Genomic DNA, 21,344 nt, shown 5'->3' with positions numbered 1-21,344 from the left:
GTTTTTATGGAGAAATAAAATGGTTTGAATCAAACGCTTCACAGCAGGGACAATCAGGACATGTAGCATGGACTGAATTTGTAATCATTTTTCATTTCTTGAGATCTTCTTGAACCCATCGGTCAAATATCAAGTGTCAGGTGTTTAATGAATCGGCATTAATAGCCAGTAGCATCAGACAGGGATGACCAAAGAAATCTAATCTATCAGGACCTGAGAGATGCATCAACTTTCATTTATTCCTGGTCACATTTTGTGCTTTTTAAAAATCTCTGTGTTGGTACCAAAATCCAAAACTTCAAGCTCTATTGTTTCGGTATCTTCTTCATACTTTATAAGAAACTGGAAGAATTTGTGACTTGATGTCACAAATCTAAAAAGTGGCTCCTCTCTAAATTGTGTCTTGTTGAAGCCCTTAACAGTGTTGTTTAGGTGCCATTGTTATGCTTCTTGTCAGTATTAACAGACAAGAAGCCCGTCCCTTTCATTCAGATTTACAATCACCACATACCCAAACATGCATGTTTCTGGACTGTGAAACAGAAACCGCAGTATCTGGAGAAAACCTCTGTATGCAAAGGATGAAACATGCTCACGTCAAGAAAAGCTCCAGCTAAGAATCAAACCCAAATAAAGAATGTTTTACAACCCATGTATATTCACACATCCTCCCACAGAAATGGAAATATGAAATAAAGCCGCCCCAAAGGCCATATCACCCTTAATAATGTCCTGCCCAAATTTTAGTAAAACAGATTTTCCTGCTCTAATGAATGTTGTCGTCTTAACAGAACAGAGCCGCAGCTACGCATTTAATATTTTATCTAACGGAAATAATTGGCTGCAAGCAAAAGACATGGATAGATAGATACTTCTTTTTTTGTATCTCATCCTTTCTCTCTCTCTCTCTCTCACACACACACACACACACACGCACACGCGCACACACACACACACACACACACACATACAGGGAGAGCAGTCAGTGATCCCCTCCCTCCATCTAACATTTTCTGAATAGTTGCAGTGACCACAGAATACTTTCCCAACTTCTGTGGCCGACTCAAGTCGAGTCGCTGAGTTGAATTTGTTCCTCATAGCGCTCTCTCTCTCTCTCTCTCTCCCTCTTTTTTCCTCCTGTCCTCTCTGCTATCTCTCCATCTGTCACCTCCACGCTGTATGTAAACCTTTTTCTCCATCTGATCTCAGTTAAGATCTCTTTTTCTTGCTCTGTTTTCCTTTTTTGTCCGTTTTGAATCAATTGCTCAGTTACTTTCGTCTCAGCTTAAACTAACAGCTGCTGTATATTCCCATGTCGTTTTTAATTATCTGATGTTCAGCAGTGATACAGCTTAGTTTATAGGATATTCAAACATTGATTATTGTCAGATTTTTCACTCCTTTGAAACAAAATGAACATCAACTTTTCTTCTTGTATTGCAAGAATCAAAGCAGTGATAACTGCGTTATTAAGAATTTATTAAAATGCTTTATTTAATATATATTTGTTTTTGATGGATAAATTGTTAAGTTTGACAGTTTATATCTGAATTTTAAATAAATCCTTCTGCATGGGAGGATTTTAAATATTCAGTTTAAGACGAATTAGTAGAAAAGAAATGAGGTGAATGCTAATATGAGCAGCTTGTTTTTATTTCTGGGTTCTATTAAAACAAAATTATATTTTGTGACTCACTGGTTGTTATGGTGCCGACAGCATCTTCACTCCTAAGTCATTCTTAAATTTCATGTTTTTGTTGCTCTGGGTGTCTGTGCGTTTTTCTGAAATGTCACCACAACAAAGAAGCTGTGGTCAAACTACAAAGAGAGAAAGCAGCCAATTAAAAAAGAGAGTTTTTATAGCAGCTGAAATGAGTTTCATTCCATCATCGTTCCTCATCAGACAACAACAACGTCGGGTTGGAAAGCACTGAAACGACTATATGAATTATAATCTGCAAATCTTTTAAATATGTTGTGTTTATTTTTTGGGGGGGTTTTTTGGGTTTTTTTTTACCATACTTTAAATCAACTTGAGAAACATTTTACATCTTTTCTTTATAACACACACACACACAGGAGTGACCCCACCCACTCCTAAAACTAAGATTTTTTTGTTTTCCTTACTTATTTTTCTGAAGTTGGGTATTTGAGGAAAAATTCAAAATGTATGTAGTGCAAAAGATGCATAAAGTCATTCATGTCTCATGAAATAAATGAAACCAAATCCAACTTTGTTCCTATAGAAAAGGGAAACATAAAACAGAAATCACAGGGCAGGCATTCAGCCACTAGGAATAAAATAATTACACACTCCTTCAGCAGCTTACAGCCACCAACTTATTTAAGTTGGATTCTGGCCAACACAAATTAGGGCATAATTAGCAATTTAAGGGAAAATTATGCACTATTGGGGTTTTTTTTAAACACAAACATCTGAGAAGAGAAAAGGTCTGGATGGCACTAACATTATTAATTCATTTATTAAATTAGTGTGGAGCTAAATAGTTAGATTACTCACTAAAAAAGTTTGGAAGGAAAAATATTTAATTTGCAAACTAAATATTTAGCTGTCTAATTAGCTATTTAGGTTGTATCTAAATATTTAGCCCTGAGTTAGTTAAGTATTTAGTTTGTAAACTAAATAATTAGCTAGCGCAGAGCTAAATAGTTTGTTTGGAGCTATAAATGTAGCTAACCGATGAAATATTTATTGTGACATTATCAAATAAATGAGTAACATGATGAAAATATGACTTTGAAAAAAATGATCCCCCTTTTCTGTCAAATTATTCTGCTATTTCTTAAATGTATGTATAATTTCATGTAATGTACAAACAGTATAGCCCATATTTGTAGCACTATAAACATGTAGGAATATATAAATTTTAATACAAAAATGTGAACATTTTTTCTACATTCTTAAAGATAAGCACAAGAGAAACATCAAACACGAAACCACCGAACATAATTGAAACTGAGAAAATCTAAACCATAGAATAAAATCATTACAATCATTAGCTAATAAGGTAAATCCTAAATCCCATGAAGACTGACAATGAATCGAAGCTCATTAGATACTTTAGGTTGCAGTATCGTTACTGACTTGTTGCATCAAGCTGAACTCAGCTAATTAAACTGAAAACTTGGCCTCTCTGACTGAGTGCATTCCTTGTGTCTTGCTGCTGCATCCCAGCAGGAACTGGGACCACTAGTGGGTTTAAAACTGAACCGCTAAGGATTCAATCATACAGAAGCAGCTCAGCATCGGTCTTCAGAAATACCACCGCATCTCCCTGGTTCACATCTAAACCATATCAAACTGGAAGCTGCATTCCTAACAGTCTGCGACCCAGAAGTCTGAACTGGGACGATCCAGAACAGAGAAACAGAAAGATCGAACAACACCTGAACGTTTTCCATTTGGTTTAATTACCAGTTGGACATAAGCTGTCATGGTTGGTTTTTAGTTGGACCCAAATGCAGGCGGGTCAGAGGCTGAGATGTGAAGTGAGGAGCTTTAATGTAGATCACATTTTAAAAAAATAAAAGTACTGGAGCAAAATATACAGAATATGGAAACAAAGAATACAATAAGTAATAAACACAGAAACCAGGAGCTTAAATACAGAGGCAGGCAGAGTAACTAGAGGAGATGTGGAACAGCTGCGGCAGGAGGCAAAAAGGGAAACTGAGGGAGGGAGAAGAGTTAGACTCAAAACCAAGACAAACACTGATCTAAGAGAAATAAATCCAAATTCACAGATAACAGGAACAATAAGCCAAGAAAATAAACACAAAGGAATGAACTAATATGAAAACATGTTTCTACCAATAATAAACATACAGAAATGAGCTGAACTTAAGTTCAGTAAGTTCAGCAAGACTTACTGAACTTAAATGAACAACAAGAAAATTATCAAAACACCCAAAGATTGTGACGGAAACATTATGAGATTAGGTTTTAGTTTAAACATCTTCCAACATTTTGTAGTGTTTTTTCTCCAAAATTACAAAAGCAGACAATTTATTGTCTTTTAGCCACGAGAGGAATTCCTCCAGGGAGTTGCTGAACTTGATGATATGTAAAAGTTGGACTGGAGTTTTAGGAAAAGAGCACCTTTCTCTCCCAGTTGGCCATTCTGTTGGTGTTATCCTGGTCTACCATTTTACTCTGAAAATACACCTTAACCAACCATTTTCTAATCATCCCCCTCCCCCCCAAAATACAAATCTGAAAATGGTTTTTAAAAAAGGAAAAACTTAGAGAAACCTTCAGGCAGCTCGGAGAGGTTGCTGATCAACTCCACTTTAAAAGATCTGAAGAAACTATGAAGTGAAAGCTTTTGAAAAAAGGTGATGATTTAAGACTTTAACGCAGCTGTATGGCTGTCAGTAATGTTTATAGTGAGACACAGGTTGAAAGAAACGATTTCCTCACTCTTTTCAACGCCACTTCAGAGATTTGCCTTAGATCCAGTCCACTTATGTAATTCAGCTGAACTCCTCTTTCTGCACAGAGTCTCAGAACAAAACCAAAACAGTCTTTTATTCCAGGCCGTGTGATTAGGTGAAGCTATAAATAGGTCAAGGTCATTCAAGGGAAAGACTTGGCAGGAAGACATGTTTGTAAAGTTGATTTGTGCAAGTTAGCTTAAAGTACCGAGCTCAGTGGTTTCTCAGCATTCATTGTAGTTTTTCTTTTTAATGGTGGTACAGTATGTGCCATGTTTACTCAATTCAGCTTTATTAATAACTTGAAAAAACACCATGGAGGATAATCTCAAACAAGGACAGGCTCAGTAAATACATAAAGTATTTTTTTTAATTCCTCCAAACCAACTTGGTTCTCTGATAAAAATCTTTTGCTCCATCTGAGCAGATTTCTGCATTTAAATTATCTGAGTTTTTAAAAGAACAACAAAAAATTAATTTGCTCTGGGTCACACATTTGTCTGATTTTTGTTGGGAAGTTCAATAAAAAAAACGTTTGAAACTGTAATCTGAAGCTAAAAAGCAATTCACAGAACTCCCATTCACATCAATTCAAGACAGCTGTGCTGTTATATTGGCCGTACTCAAATGAATCTTGATCAAAGCAATGGCAGAAAGCGCCAGCGCTTTTCTCCAGACCCTCTTCCTCTGCTTCTCACACTTTTCCTTCGTGTAATGAAACTTCTTCTTGTGTCTAATGGCCTTTAGTAAGCTCATAAAATGCAACACTAAGCTTCACTGGACCAACTCGATCTTTGATAGGGTTTTTTTAGTTCCTGGACATCCATAGAAATGTATCTGCTTTGGCTGAATACCCATAATGCCTCACTCTGCGAAGGGCCGGATCAATTCAGACAATTACCTTCATGTTGCTCTGAGAAAATCAGAGTCAGTAGGACTGGAAATTATCAGTGATTTTTAAAGAAACAAACAGCTGCAAACATTTAACAGGTGTCATTCGAAAGGATTAACCTTTTTGACCTTTTCTCACTTTACTACCAAGGACTTTGTTATATTTTATTTGATAAGAAAAGAAAACATGTTTATATTTTCTTCCTAAATGCTGTAAAGAGATTTAAATATTGAAATAATAAGTATCTCATTGTAGGAGTGAATTTCTTCAGCAGCATCAGGTGACAGGATGAGGAAAGGAGCTAAATGCCTGGAAGAAAACCTGAGAAAAGACCAGCAGGCAGAATCACTTTCCAACAGAACAACGACCCTAAACAGAGCTGGAACAGTTTAGATCAAAACCTGTTTATATGTTAGAATAGCATCAGTGTTAAAATGTAAAAATTGATCAAAGATGTCCCGGTGATTCATTTTTACTTACATTTTCACTGCAACTACAGTGAAAATGTGCTGGTCTATAAAATCTTAGCAAAATATGTTGAGGTTTGCTCATGTTATGTGACAAAATCTGAAAAACTTTCATCAGAAGACGTATGCAAAACATGCTTTTGATAACCTTAAGTTATTTTTTTTTCATGTTGTTCTAGCTTAGTCTATAACTACATAAAATAAAAGATGGAACATTCAGCTTCCGATCGCAGTCTTCTGGCCGATCTTTTGAAAGATCTGCCAAAACCAGTTTTGACCAATGCCAATTTTTTTGTCATTAAATATAGTAAGAAAGTTGCTGAGTTGGCAGCATTGGATTTGACTATTGTTAACCTGAAACCTGCAGACATGGCCTGAGAGGACATTTTAGACTTTTACTGAGGAAGAAAAGATCAGGGGATGATATTGGCTTTACATGCAAGTATTGGTCGATCACCGATCTCCCTAACACCCTTAGTGCCCAATAATTATCAATATAAGTCATCAGATTTCCATGTTACTCAGAGTTACTGAGAATGTTTTTCCTTCTTTCCTGTTTTCCACTGCTGGCTAGCCTTAGGGAATATTTTGGAGAAATGTTTCTAGCTCCAACATATGACTTTCTTCTTTTGTGTTATCAAAACACGATTTCCTCTCAGACTGGTCGATGTTGTTGCCTGCATGCAAAGAAAGAATTCACAGGAGAAGAAATGTCTTTAGAAATGAAGCTTGGGTTAAAGTTTCTGTCACATGTTCTCAGTCTACAGCAGAAAACCAGATACCAGTGTCAAAATCCTGCCAGCAATAGCACCTATAATTATATTTGCCCCAAGCCTGCTGGCCTCATCTGCCACACTTTAATCACAGATTGTCTGGACTGATTTAAATTAGGATGTTTTTTGCGTTAGAAATTACTAGAATGAACATCATCATTATCCCATTTCACCTCTAAATCACTTTCTCTCCCCCGAACCGCACTCAAAACAGCTGCAGCCACTGGAAAGTGGTAAAACAGCACTTAGGTTTTAAATTAGCGGCTTTACTGGGTGAATGGGTTTGTGTTGTTTTAACAAACGGCCTCGCCAACTGCTTTGTGGGACGGATGGTTGATGACATACAGATCTGCTTTTATGGAAAGTATACAGAATTTAAAGTTGACAGTTTTCTGCTAACAGGACAGTATTATCTAATCTGACCCGACAGGCTTCAACCATTTCGAACTTTGACGTCAAAAATTAAAACAGAGATTAGAAGCATTTTGTGTTTTTTGTGATGTTTTTTAGGGATTGTATCAGTTGTCTTGCATGAAACTCTTTCCCTTGGTAGCAGGACCATCTGCTGTGTAGAATTTAAAATCCTCTGAAGCCTTTTAAGACTGTTTGGGCTACAACTAACAATTATTTTAGCTAATGATTAGGCTATCGATTTTTTTCTGACAATCAGATAAAAAAGAAATTGGCACAATCTGCAGATTTTTCAATTAAGCCTTTTTATACAGTTTTATAAATGCATAAAAAATGCCAATACACAAATAATTTAATTCTTTTTTTTCAACAGAAAATAAAAAAAAATATTTCCTAAAATTCAACAACAGCATTCCTTTAAAGTGATCATTTGTAGCAAAGGATGAATCTTCAGCTAAACACCAACCTGTAAAAAGTTCAGTTCTTTCTGCTTGACTTCACATCAGTGCAGAACTGTTGATTATTTTTTGGATTAACTGATTAATAATTGTATGGCAAAAGATATACAAGAGGTATAATGAGAGATTTTTTTAAAGAATTTGAACAAGTTGAAGCTAAAACAGCCACTTGAGTTGAACAAACTTACAGACAAAGAGTATTTTATCTTTAAGGGAACATTATATATACGTTATAAATTTTTGGCTTATATACTCACCAGAGAATGTTCCTCTTTCAGCAGTTGACCTTTTAAAGAGTCTGTTTACTCCAGGTAATGATTAATTGATTTACTAAATTAATTGATGATTATTTCAATAATCAATTCATCACGATTAATCTGATTAATTGTTTCAGCCCTTCAAAGTTTAAAGTATTTATGTCAACTTTAATGTGGATTTCATGTCAGACTGTATAATATACTCAATTGGACTTAAGCCTCGGGCTGCACAGTGGCGCAGTTGGTAGCACTGTTGCCTTACAGCAAGAAGGTCCTGGGTTCAATTCCTGGCCTGGGGTCTTTCTGCATGGAGTTTGCATGTTCTTCCTGTGCATGCACAGGTTCTCTCTGGGTTCTCCAGCTTCCTCTCACAGTCCAAAAACAGGACTGTTAGGTTAATTGGTCTCTCTAAATTCTCCCTAGGTGTGTGTGCATGGTTGTTTGTCCTGTCTGTCTCTGTGGTGACCTGTCCAGTTTTTAGTTTCATCAGTGGTGACACACCTGAATCAAATGAGTGGTTAATGACAAGGCCTTTGTAAAAGTTGCTGACCTGCCATGGAAATATTTCAGCCTTTTAAATGTGGGAGCAGCAATGCATCCAGAGCATGTAGAGAGGTGGCACTTGAGGCCTGGAGTTGCAGTTCTTCCCCTCTGCATTGAAACCTTTTATCTTAGACTTTGTCTAATTATTTTTTTATTTTTGGTTGTTTGGTTTATGATACTCCATATTCCTCCTGGGAAGAAAAGTGACTCCAAAACACTTTGCTGCGAGTTTACAAAAATACATCAGACTAACTGTGAGTGACTCCCAGTTTAAGGCACTTGGTGTAGCTTTAGAGGAGCGGCCATGATGGGTTCGGTGTAACTAGACAATAGCCGACAAACATCAAAACTTCAAACATCAGCTGGATTTTAAATTACAAGCGATGGAGGTGTTGTTTTATTCCTCTGCAGACAAAGGCGTCCCATGAAGCGCTGCTACTCATTTCATCATCACAGATGCTTTAATTAATGACGCTGGTCAACCTCAAGTGACTAGAATGAATATTACAATTGTCGCTTTACAACTAAATCATTTTCTGCGCTCTTTCTGCTCCGCTCAAAACGTCAACAGCCAAGAGATTTAACTTTAACTAAGTGGATAGAGGAAGAGTGGATGGTAATTAAGTCCTAAATTAGCAGCTTTGCTGTGCGACTGGGTTCTGTTCATGTTTCAGGTCTTAGCTTCAGATTCTGTAAAAACTGACAAGATGCGTTCATCTTCAGTCGTATTGATTATTGCAACAGCGTCTTCACAGGTCTGTCCAACAAATCAATCAAACAGCTGCAGCTGATCCAGAATGCTGCTGCTGGCGTTCTGACTAAAACCAGGAAGATAGAGCACATAACACCAGTTTTAAAGTCCCTCCACTGGCTCCCTGTAGCTCAAAGAATAGACTTTAAAATACTGTTGTTAGTTTATAAATCACTGAAAGGCTTAGCACCACAATACATTAAAATCTGCTGTTGTTGTATCAACCTTCCAGACCTCTCAGGTTCTGGTTCTGCTCTGTATCCCCAGAACCAGAACCAAATGAGGAGAAGCAGCTTCCAGCATCTATGCACCACAAATTTGGAACAAACTTCCAGAAAACTGTAAAACAGCTGAAACACTGACTTCTTTTAAATCTCAACTAAAAACCCACCTGTTTAGGATTGTATTTGAAATGTAATCAATTACAAATTTATTGATGGAACTTGATTAATGCTGTGTTTTGATTGTTGATTCTATGTTGCTTTGTGTTTCTGTGTTTGTAATGATGTAAAGCTCTTTGAAATGCCTTGCTGCTGAAATGTTCTGTACAAATAAAATTTGATGAGAAAAAAGAAAAACTAGAACGACGTTGAAGTAAGTATATGAAACAAAAAAGTCAAAATAAAATACACAACTGGGCTTAAAGGAATCGTCTCATGTTATATTAATCAAGAGCAATTTTACTGGAACTTGAACATCTTCAATGCAATTTCTTCAAGAAATGCCACTAACAAGATCATAGGGAAAACAAATAGCAGCAGTTTGCTTTGTTGTTTTGTTTAAAGAGGAAAACCTTCAAATAAATGACCGAAAATGAAATACGAGGTAACAAAAAACCACAGTGGTCCGATATTTGCAGCAAAAAAGCTACTCTTTGTCTCTAAGCATTTAACTTTTGCATAATAATGATGGCCGCTGTGTTCCTGTTGACTTAAAGGAATGAAGGAGAAACTTTTCTGACACTGCCAGTTCACTTATAACGAGCTGAGTTTGTATCCTGATTGTGTTTTCAGAATTATTGACAATGAAGCCCAGAATACTAAAGACTGCAATGACTCCTTTTAACATTTGAATTTTAGAGTTACAAAATAAGTTTTATCCATCAGAATTAAAACAAATTCTGATTGATATAGTTCAGGAAATCTTAACTTGTGTAGCTGATATGTTTCATTTATTTTAATATTGATGATATTCCATTTTTATTGCTTTCATGTTAGAAATATTTCACTCTTTGTAAGACACTCTGTTCACCATAAAACACCTTTTGATGTGTTTAAAGGTAAGAAATGGTCTCATTTTATTTGACAAACATCATTGGTGTTGTAACAATTACTTTTTTTTTTAGTTTGAACAACTAATAATCCCAACAACTGAACCCAAACTTTATTAGATTTTCTTTAGTATCATTATTGCATTTTCCATTTTAACTTTGCAACAGCAGATTTCTGTTACAGATAACGATATGCTGCTAAGCAGCATTGCATCTTTCTTTTCTTTGTGTTGTGCTGATTTGGCATGCTTAATTTTATTTGGTACATACATTTTTAAGGCTTGTGATGAAAATTACAAATTAATATTTCCATTGTTTTGTTTACAGCTGCTTATACTAGAAAAAAAAAATCTTGTTCCTCCTGTGATTTTTGTTTGTTTGGAGTTTTTGCTATATTGAAGGAGCGGATTTAGCATTCTCGCTCTGCCTTCTTTACTAGCAGGTTACCATGGAAACAAAATGTTTAGGTACATTGTGCAAAATATAAATTAAAATCACACTAAGCTTTTTATGTTCATGGTCAGTTAAGATGACCAAAATTATTATTATTGCTCACCAAAGTTGAGAATAATAAAAAATATTTCAGCTGCAACAAAAAATTAATCTTTTTAATGATTGAAGTGGTTAAAAGGGGGAAATAGAGGAATTATGACTCACTTTGATCCATAATATACATTGTGTTTTTATTGTTTTTTTTACATCAGATAAAATTCAATGCACTGATACCAAAATGATTTGGGTATTCAGTTTTGTAAATCAAATATGTCACTATTATTAAATAATGTGACCCTGATAGAAAGTGATTATTTTAATCCATAATTTAAATAATTACATCATATTAATGTCCCATGAATCTCACTATTAACTCTTCATATTAATGAAAATGTTTGTTTGAAAAATATTCACACAACTCAGATAAATCAAAAATATTGTTTCAGTTTGGAACCAGAACTGATTTCAGTAGAGTTACTGCTAATCTGAAACATTTTGTTTTCCCACATTTTGATTCTGGCTTCTAAACTTTTGCCTTTTTGCTGATCTCAGTGACTATTTGATGGCTATTGGTCCAGACAACCATAAACAGTAAGAACACAAGCTTCACCATACTGTCGAAATCTGAAAACTATGAGTCTGAAAAGCCTCAAAGGCGAGAAAAGTAAAAAGAGAAGATTTAGTGACAACCACATGCAGATGTCTTCAATAGAGACACATACTGCGGGCGGAGCGTTTAACTTTCTCACAATCACCAAAAGTTTACTCGGTGTTCTTTATATAATAGCCTCAACATCCTCAGATCTGAAGACACATTTGATTTTTTTTTTTACATCACAAACAATAATTAACCCGTCATTCATTTATGAGCTTAACATGCTGCCAAAAGCAGCGGGGAAAAAACTGTTTGTGAACTCAAAATCAAATCACAGCGTTCTTTCACAAACTTAATCGGGTGATGACAGGAAACAAAACCTCAGAAATAATTTGAAACATGTCTCTTCTGGTCTTTACATGCGTCAATGTGACAGAAAGTCGAATATAAAGAGGGACTGGTTGCACAGACCTAACCTCCTAATGAAAGGTTTGAACTCAGGTCAGATTTTGATCTTATCTTGTTGAAACTGGACGTTTGTCTGATTGCGTTGCCTTTGTATTGACTTGCGTTGGTATCGAGATCAAATTCCAAGCTGCTTACCCATCCCAGTCCTTATCGTCCCCCCCAGCCCCTCCAAACCCCCTCCAGTGTTTAAGTGTGTCGGAGGCTGATAGCATTGACTTCAGGAATCACTCCATCTCATTCAGCGGTTCCCACACACTCACCACAAAAGAATAAAAAAACACACTCTTTACACGAACCACAAAGGAAAAAAATAGATTTCACTCACACCACACAAAGAAAAAAAAAAAAAAGTCACCTCCCACCCAACTCGTCTGGTTGTGCCAAACAATCCAGAGCTCCACTGCGGGCCCCCTCTCCCTGGCACTCTGCTTTCTCGTCTGCACTGCAGTCTTGCTCTCAAACTTTCTTTTGTTCCCAAACACATCTTAGAAGAAGATATTCGATCGCCGGCGGAAATACATTTGAGCTCAAAAATGTTGGGAGTTTACGCAGTTTTTGTGAGCGGGAATAAAAAAGGAGAAAAGTGGGAAAGTGCGATAAGTGGAAATGTTCGAATGTTCAGACTAAACAGGCTCCCAGTTCATTTCTGGAACAAAGAGCGAATACGTGAAATATTGCATGAACTCGCTGGTTCTGTTTGTATGGGCATGTGTGACAGCAGTGACCTAGAAGACAAACATCTGCACACATCGCTCCAGCTCCATAAAGCTGCAACCAGTGACGTCTTCAGAACACTTTCTCACATAATTTTGTAATTTTTCAAAGGTTTAACAAGTGAAGACTGTATACTAGCATACTTTTTCACATTTTGTTTTGGATAACCAAATTTATTTTGATATTTTGTTCAGGAGGAAAACTGTTTAAAAGTTGCAAAAGACTAGAAACTGTGGTAGAGGTTCACCTTCCAGTAGGGAAAAAAGCCATACACTCATATTCAATACATTCTCATTGAGTCAGACTGGAAGCACCTTTTGAAAATAACAACCTTTAAGCATGTATTAAACATTCTCTTCATTAAAAACACACTTCCATATTTAAAAACAGTTTTCTTTTGGTCTGATGTGATATTCTAACTTTAAATGTCATGTTTTCATTGGCTGTAAGTAGAAAACCAGAATTAACAGAATAAAGACTTTCAAACATCAATCTGTGTGAAATTGATCTATATAAAGTGTTTCACTTAGTGATAAAGTTTCTAAATTAATAGATGTTTCAATAACTTTCTAATTTATTGAATGGGTCTGAATAGCTGTTGCTCCAGTGGAAGGGCTTTGATCAAAGCATATTCATGTGTCAGAATGGCCTACAGATTTAAATACAAATGAATATGTTAAGCTTGGAATATGGTTTAGTATTTTCGTCAGTTTCAGGAGATATTTTTTATCTTAAGCTACATTCCTCTGAGTGAGTTTTGAGGTTGAAACTCACATTTAAAAGATCTTTTACAACCATGAACAAATTTCATATGGTGATTTTTTATTTATTTGTCCTTTTTGAGCCTGATTTGCATTATTTTGCCTGGTCTCAGCTCTGATCTGGCAACTTTCCCCAGGCGCTTTAAAGCTGAAACTTTTCACACTCAGAAAACAGGGAAATATTTCAGGCTCTTGCTGTTTTTCCTGCAGTGAATATTACAGTCAGTAGAAACATTTGCTTTGTTTCTTTTTCCTTTTTTCATAATTATGCCTTTCACAGAGATGCGAGATTGCCTCCTATAAGAACGTAGTAAAGGCACACATTCTGAAAATTAAAAGTGGGTAAAACTGCAGACAGAAGGAATGCATTCAGACACTGGAGCGACACATCAGTTAGAATCACGTATCCCTGCTGTCTAGTTTGTTTCATCTCCTTCAGTCGCTGGAAATCATTTTTATTTCTCCACGTCAAAGATAACCCAGCTCTTAATGAAGAGTAATGCAGGAATGCTCATAATGTGATCTGAGTCTGTAATTTGCATGTATGGTATGTAGGTATTTGGGGCCGAGAACCAGAATTATGGTCATAATTTCAGAGCGCTGTCACAGGAGATATTTTAGTTTTTGTGCTGAGAATCTGATGCCTTCATGAACGGTTGGGAATTTCAAACACTCACTCCTGTTCATGCAACGTCTCTTCTTCTGCATTCATTATGTTTTACATATTTCCCTAATTTTTTTTTTCTGTTTAAATTTAAGCTCCAACAGTTGCTAATTTGCAAGTGCTACAAATTAGCATAATATTTGCATTGCCGCATTAAATTATGAATATGCAACATTGATCTTCCCTTTTCTGCTGTTAGGATATGTTGCATGTTGCCAGATCTTGTGACAGGAATAAGGAAGAAAAGTGATGGCAGTGAGCCCAAAAGAAGTGAGTGAGTTTGGAAAAAATGTGTCTCGTACGAGAATAAAATCTGGTTTTCAAAATTATTTTCGAATAAAACTAGAAAGTTTTATTTTGGCCTTTACGTATTTCAATAAACCAGTTTTAAACTAGAGACTGATATTTTTGTAAATAATTCAAACTCAGTCAGATTGGATGGTGAGAATCTCAAGTAAATTTTAATTTCTGCCACATATTTCTGTAAAATTTCGGTTTTTACTTTTCTAGTTTTTGTCCTGCTGGAAATCATTTGCACTCCTCTAACAGGTTTTCCTCCAGGATTTACTGATATTTAACTCCACTCATCTTCCCATCATTGCTGAGCAGCTTCTCCGTCTCTGCTGAAGAAAGGCAACCCCACAGCATGGTGCTGCCAACACCATGTTTCAATATAGGGAAGGTGTGAACAAGGTTAGTTTGAATAGGATACTGAGCTTAATGCACTGATTGAATTGAAATGACTATTTTATTGTAAAGTACCTTGAGACGACATTTGTTGTCAATTGATGCTACTTAAGTAAACTGAATTGAATCGATTACACAAAAAACATGACTATTATAATCTGCCCATTTTAATTTTTCCACATTTACTGCTTGCCATACATCATTTGTGCAAAACATCAAACTGCTTCTTTTTATTTTTTGGAAGATATATATTTTTGGTATCTGAAAATGACTTTTATATTTGTTGCAGGCTGAACAAAAGAGAAGTTAGAAGAAGTGGAATTTTCTGTTTGGGAAAATCAACATTTTCAATTTATATTAGCAGAAGAAATAACGTAGACAATGTTCCAGTGAAAAAGTTGACAATACTTTGGTGGTTAAAACAGTAAATATGAGTTTATTTTTATTTCAATGCTGGACAAAATCATCATTAACAATGTTGTGTGTTAATGATCAGTTATTTTTTTTAACTCTGGGTTTATGTGAATCATTCTCAGGGTAAATTCTAATGTCATAATGTATATTCATTAAAAAATACATTTCTGTCTGACTAGATTTATGGAGTTTATGGACTGTTTTTAGAGGACAGGTTGAACAGTCCTTCTGGATTTTGTTTTATCACCTGAAACAGTTTTAAACCTCCTCCCTGACCTGTTAGCTGGGACCTTTAGACCTCATGATGTTGCCTGTTCACTCATTTTCTCCAGCAAACCTCTGAGGCGTTCACAGAACAGCTGCGTTCATGACACCTGGCGCTTTTCAGATTACTATTTGTAAAAGATAATAAACAGAGAAAATGAAGATGTGTCGCTTTCCTTACACTTATTGGTGCACTAGTGTGTGTTGGTCTATCACTTAAAATCACAACAACTATAAGCTTTGTGGTTGTAATGAAGCACAATGTGGAAACGTTCAAACCCGATGATTAGATTCATAATTCACTGCATGTCTGTTACGATTTTAAACAAAAACCTGAGTGGACAGTTGCTTTTGGTGCTTAACTAAACACTCCATCAGCTCTACACACAACTGTGTGAAAGGTCAATCAAGCCATCCCAGACAACAACCAGTTGTCACAACAAGTGCAATCATTTTCTTAATTTGTATTTATGTTGTTCTCATCCTATTATGCAGGTTTTTAACCTGCGCTTGTATTTTTTTTAACATTCCCTAGGACTCTTCTGGCATTTATTTAGCAGTTATTTAAAAAACGGAGGAAGGAGGCTGACATGCAGCAAGTGGATCAGGCCAGGAGTCAAACTCAGGACCGCTGCACTGAGCGAGCCGCAGTAAGAGGCGCTCCTCTCCTGCGCCATCATAACTTATATCCCAAATGAGAAATGCATTTGTGAAATTTTTCTTTGATATTATGTCTGCTGTGGTGGACTGACAGGAAGTCACAGTAAGAGAGAGAGAGATAAGAAAAAGTTGCAGACCAGATGAAAACAGTGAATGTTGCAGTTTTTGTGGTATGCACCTATCCTTCCTGCATCCGCTGGGGGAATTTTTATCTGTGTTCTTATCTCTGCTTGGGCTTCCTGTCTCTCCACATTGTCCTGGGATTAAATGAAGGAAAATGATCAAGCACCCAACTTGGGACTAAATATAACAGGTCAAACTGACTTGTTCTTAGCTGGAACTACAATTCCTACCAGGAACTGTTAAAATTGTGACGTTACTTCGGAAACCAGCGGATTACTCATCTGGATCCGATGAGCCACAGTACTATAAATTATTCCCCAAAGAAGTTCCTGCTTGCACAGAAAATGATTGGCTGCCTGGCTGAAATAATCTAAAATGCTTCGACATGGAAACCAGAAAATTAAAGACTAACCAAAATAACAAAGATTAAGCCAATGGCTACTACTGTGCTGCAACTCCATGTGAAGCCAAACTATCAGTAAGAAGTAAGAAGAGAAAAAGGTTTTATGGTCTGTTAGTGGGAAAACTCAGGAGTTTGTTTGAAGAAAAGCTTCAATATGACAAAGTATTTGTTCCACTGACACATTATTTCACCTATAATGTGAGCAAAATGCTTTAAGCAAATTAGTCTGCCAGTTTTCTTGCTGAAGCTCCTCTGTCTTGCTGAAAAGTTTCTTTTAAGTTAGTTTTGTTTTACTTCAAGTATGATAAGACATTTGCTCTAAAAACAAGACTAAAAATACTTGGTAACACATTTTAAAACCAGCCCTGATATATCTACGATTTTTTATCGTCGGGGTGTGTGTGTGGGAGTGTGTGTGTGTGTGTGGACTCTCGGTTCTGAAAATTGGCCGATAATTTAAAAATCTTGCCGTCTAGCCAGGCATTATTAACCTAGAATATCCAATTTGATTTTTAACATTTATGTAACACCTAAAAAAATTGTTCAAAAGAAAGAATTGTTTTTTGATTCGTTAGCCATCCATAGGTAACTAATGTGATTTTTTTTATCATGACTTTCCATAATGCGTCATTACTTTATCTCCAAACCTTCTTTTACTTTCCTGTATTTCCGTTTCTTTTTTTACTTTCTGTTCCTGAGAACTGAATATAAAGCTAATCGCAAAGCCAGCAAAGTAAGATTTACTTTGGGTCAAACAAGCCCGTGACATAAAGATGAAAGAGTCACATAGTTCTTCGGCAGCGTTGTGAGAATGCTAGCGTGAGACAGAGAGAGTTAAAGAAAGGCTGAAAATGACAGGGGCCATGATGAGAAAGACAAGACAACAGGACAGAAGAGAAGAGACACGAAAACAAGTGCTGGGCTCAGGAACAGAGGCGTTGTGTTTGGTGGGAAAGGTCGTATATTGTTCTGTGGTGCTGCGCTGCATTAATTACAGGATGAGAAATGATAAGCTCTGCCGACGCGCTATGTATAGTCAGACAGAGAGACAGACAGACAGACAGATAGCTGTGAGAGCATCCGGATGCAAACTCAGAGTTTTCACCATAAAAAGCTTCTATCTGGGAGATTTTATGTCTTTGTTTTAAGAGTTTGTAGCTGAAGCGTTGATTAGAGACTGTAAGCAACAACCAAATTCTTGACTTTCCTCTCTTTAGGGTGTTTTAAATTGCCGTCTCAGACATGAAGTCAGCTTGTGGATGGGGAGACCTTCATAAATTACACAGATATGGAGCCAGAAGCAGACGTCGCCATAAGATGTTATTTATTTACCAAAATACCAGACATAAATATGTCAGATTTGAGCTGTTTTGTGATTTTGTTGTGACAATCTAAAATGTTGCTATGCTTGTTGGGAAGAAAAAGGAGAAGAAGCACATCAGTACGGTAAACACCAACTCAGTAAAACGTTAACTAAATGTAAAAACTGGATTTTATGCTTGCGAAAGATTATTGGCCAAACCTGATAAGTTGCAGTGCTTCAAACCAGTCGTGTTTTGTTGTTGTTGTTGTTTTTAAATAGAGAAAATATGAACATTTGCGAAACTATTCATCAGAACACCTCATAAAAAAAATCTCAGTTTAAAGAAGACCTAAAAACCACAAAATCACAGAAGTCAAAACTGTGATCAGCGCAGCTTGGACTTGATGGTAAACTTCATGATCCTGAACGATCCTTTTATCTCCATGGCAACCAACTCCTGGGTGGACCTAGCTCCTCCTCTAAGCTGCAGTTTCTGATCTGCTGGCTCCTTCAGACTAGCCAGCAGCAATAAGCAAACACCTGGTGTAACTGCACATCATAGGAGCTGCTCCTCACGGTCAAGGTAGCATTTTTATCACAACTAAAAGGAACATAGTTACTTGATTATGCTACAAAATGACACTATGTGCCTGGAAAATACATAAAGCTGCCCCTTTAACGATGAAAAAGTAAAAATAATGTGAGGTGTAGAGATCAGTGTTGCAACAATCTGTTCTGTATGGGTGGTCGAACATACACTACAGCCAGGATGATGCATAGATCGTCACTATTCACAGACTCCAAATTACTTGCAAAAAAAAGGCATATTTTCATAGACAATATAACTGCAATGTTTGAACAAAAATGCAGCTTGGGAAACTGAACTGCCTCACGATGCTCCTTCACAAACCAGAAAGCAAATGGCAAAGGAGCCAATCCAGGAGCAACATGTAATTTCCTTGCCAGTGACTGAACCCCAAAAGCAGCGATGATGTAGACGACACAACCAGCAGCAGCCAGCCTTGTGTGGAGGATGCAAACTTATTTACACTATTGTAAAAACTTAAACATGTCAGAACATGAAAAGTGTATTTGACACACATGAACACACTAAACACACAGGTCACCTATATGTGCTATTTTCATGTCGTGCTGGTTTTATTTAAATTTAATGGCTTTTAATGCAGAGAAATCTTCAGCAGTGTTTTGGCAGCGTTATGTTCCATATGTAACTCACTGCTAACTGAATGCAAATATCTCTTCAAACTCCAAGTTCAAAGGAGAACGTTCTTTATTTTTTCTATCACACCCAAACAGTTGCTGACCATAAAACCTCACAAAAACACATAAAGAAATATTTAGTAATATTATGGAACAGATTAGAGAAAAATAGCCTAATTTCTTTCTTTGGCATGTCTTTTTCTGGGCTGTACACCCTTTGAAAACGGGAATGCAACATTTGACTTCAGTCCACTAATTATATCAAAGAGAGTAGAAAAACTTTTATTGAAACAGAAATGGAAAATAACAAGGGCTGTTCATGCAATGTCAGCAAAATGCAGCTTTAAATGGTAAAAAACTTACCACTTTCAGAATAAAGTCATTTTATGTACCTTGTTGCCCCAAATTGTTGTAAAACAAAAAAAAAGGCCAAAATGACTGACACAAGTTCTTTCTAATTCATACTTAATTGTATTTTGTGTTATTTTAGAAAGTCTCTTAGGCAACTCAGAACAAACTGAATCCCAGTAATTTTAGGTTAAGGCTCTGATTTTACTTTACGCATTTTTCCAAAAATAGCAGTTTGAGTCCACAAATATGGTTTATGGTTTTTTTCTAAAGATTAACCACTTGAGACTTCCATCAGATCCATCATAAAGTTACCATTCATTGGTTTTAAGTCATTGATAGATTTATCCTTAATAAATAATAGACATCATTTACTTCCTGCAGGATAAATCCAGCAGAATGAAGTCAAGATGTTTATTCTCATAAACCTCCCTTGAAATTGAAATAAATGATATGAAGTGTAAAGTATCTTGAGTTTTCAATGTCTGCAGAAGAATAAACGTAAAAGTACAAAACTCATGGATCTTTCAAACCAATAAATGTGTTAAAAATGTGTTTATATCTAAAAAAAATAGCTTTGTGGAGACTTTACTAAAAGGTAAAGGAAAGTCATATTTTGTCTTATTAAGATGATTGAATTAATCACTTCTGGTTATAAAAAAGAAAATAATTTCTGATTATATCTACATGTTTACTAATTGTTCACAGTAGTTTACAATGTCCAGCATCCAAGACAAAGTGCTGATATGATCTACTTCTTTAGCGTATGTGTGTGTGTGGGTGTGGGTGTGCGTGTGTGTGTGGGGGGGGATAAAGGTGGGGGATTCCCGGTGACCCATGTTAACGGTGTGTATGTGTGTGTCTCCCATCCATCATCACACACATTTCCCTCCTTCAGCGTGTTCGAAAATAGAAAGTTGTGTGAACATGACCTCTCCCACACATAAACACACTGCACACACACACGCACATTACGATGCCATTGTGTCCCGGCTTGCCGTCCAGAATGTTGGTGTGTGTGATTGTTTGTGTTTGTAAGATGGAGATCTCTGTGTGTGTTTGTGGGGGTGTGTACGTGTGTGTGTTATCTGAAGACGTAAGAAAAAATGTGCCCGTCGCCATGTCTTCTCTCCTTCATTCGATGTCTCTCTCTATTTTCTTTCTCGCCACAAAGTCTGCAGCCGCAGCCAAATTTCCTCTGTGGCGAAGGTGTGGTGCTACGGCACTGTCTCACACACATTCCACTTGTTAAGTTACGGAAACGGCTGGAAAGGGACATTCATGAAGCCTGATATAATGACAGAAAAAAGGGCTGAAGCTCCTAATGAAGTCAGGTTATCCAATTCTTTCTCTTGCAGAAAAACAATATTACTAACTCAATTGTTCTTTTGTCAAAAGTGAAATTCAGAGCAGAAATGGTTGAATTTTGTGACAGTTCTATTCTGTGGACTGATGAGACAAAAGTAAAAGTTTTACAAAGAATAACTTTGTTACCAAACACAACATTTCAGAATAAAATACTTTTTTGGACCTGTAAACATGGTGGTGATAGTGTGATGACTTTGTTCTAGTTTGCTGTGCTTGATGGAGTTCTTGAAGTGGCCTAGTTAAAGTCTAAATTGGAATACAATTGTGATGCTGTGTCATGACTTTAAATTCACAGTTTACTCTACAAAAAAATATGTTAATGTGGCATAATGTGAATTATTCTGCCAGAAACGGTTCACCAAAAACTCTTCCACTGAGATGTAAAAGACTAATCCCCAGTTATGCCTGATGATACAAGAGGCACAACTGGTTATTAGGTTTAGGGGGCATTTACTTTTTCACATTGGCAGGTTGGTTAGTGTAGCTGTTTTCTCATGATAAAAATTCAAAAATGCTTCATTTTTCAAGTACTCAAGTTCTCTTAATATAACATTTGTTTGATGATTTGAAACATAAAGAAGA

Source organism: Xiphophorus hellerii, chromosome 1 (genome assembly GCF_003331165.1).
Source record: "Xiphophorus hellerii strain 12219 chromosome 1, Xiphophorus_hellerii-4.1, whole genome shotgun sequence".
NCBI classification, from domain to species: Eukaryota; Metazoa; Chordata; class Actinopteri; order Cyprinodontiformes; family Poeciliidae; genus Xiphophorus; species Xiphophorus hellerii.
This window is presented reverse-complemented; position numbering follows the sequence as displayed.